This window comes from Corvus brachyrhynchos, unplaced genomic scaffold (genome assembly GCF_000691975.1).
Source record: "Corvus brachyrhynchos isolate BGI_N302 unplaced genomic scaffold, ASM69197v1 scaffold219, whole genome shotgun sequence".
NCBI lineage: Eukaryota > Metazoa > Chordata > Aves > Passeriformes > Corvidae > Corvus > Corvus brachyrhynchos.
The window spans coordinates 1,536,786-1,537,812 of record NW_008240034.1 but is presented as its reverse complement, the minus strand read 5'-3'; the positions used below and the strand labels follow the sequence as shown (position 1 = coordinate 1,537,812).

Genomic DNA, 1,027 nt, shown 5'->3' with positions numbered 1-1,027 from the left:
CGGCACGCTGGAATCACGGGATCGCGCCATGGTTTGGTTTGGAAGGGACCTTAAAGCTCATCCAGTCCTCAAGGGTGTTCTGTTCCTGTGCCCTGCTTGGTGTCCTGGGCTGGAACTCTGCCAAAGCTGCTCTTTTTGGGACTGAAAAGGCTCTTGTTTTGCAGGAATGAGCCAAGGAGAACCATTCCTGGGAGATCGAGTGGTGCCTCCAGCTGATCCTGGACTATTGGATCTGAGTGGGAGGAGCAGGTGACCACAGGATCGTGGAATCCCAGGACGGTTTGGGTGGGAAGGGACCTTAAAGCCCATCCAGTCCCAGCCTGCCATGGGCAGGGACACCTTCCACTGTCGAAGGGTGCTCCAAGTCCCGTCCAACCTGGCCTTGGGCACTTCCAGGGGTCCAGGGACAGCCAGGGCCTCTCCATGCCGTGATCCAAGGCCTGATCCCACCCCAACACCCCCATTAACCTCCGGATTAACCCAGATCCTCTTTGTTTCACGCCAACAGACCGGCACCACTTGGTAGGAAATCACACAAAAACGATTATTCCCGGCAGCGCTGGCATCGCCGCAGCCCAGTGCCACAATCCCGGTGTCATTGGCATTCTTGGCACCGATTATCCAAGAGATTAAGGGATTAGCAGCGCTGGAGAACTCTGTGGCACACGCCAGCAATCTCCCTCCAGCTCCTTGGGGCGGCCTCTGTGACCCCCTCCCCAAATTCCAGACCCCCGGCACTGTAGCTGGTGGAGCTCGAGGCCAAATTCACCGTTCCCCCCCGGCAGCTTGGCTCCCCCTCCTCGTCGAGTGAGGTTTTTTCCTAACCAATTGAAGGCTCCCCCCAGCAGGAAACCCCCCAAAACCTCGGCACCCCACAGCTCCAGGGCTTGGCCAGCAACTGGAGGGGTCAGCGCGGCCCTGATGGGTTGGGGACAGTGACCACAACCCCCCCAACCTCCCAAAGCAACAACTTGGGGCTCCCAAACACCTCCTGAGGCTGCGGCAGGGGGCGGGGCGGGGCGCACCA

At 59.7% G+C, this 1,027-nt stretch overlaps 1 protein-coding gene across 1 annotated transcript in view; it reads right to left on the bottom strand.

Moving 5' to 3' along the window:
• Positions 1-1,027, bottom strand: part of EFNA2 (ephrin A2) — a 62,491-nt gene that overhangs the window by 4,264 nt on the left and 57,200 nt on the right. The gene's annotated exons all lie outside the window — the stretch shown is intronic.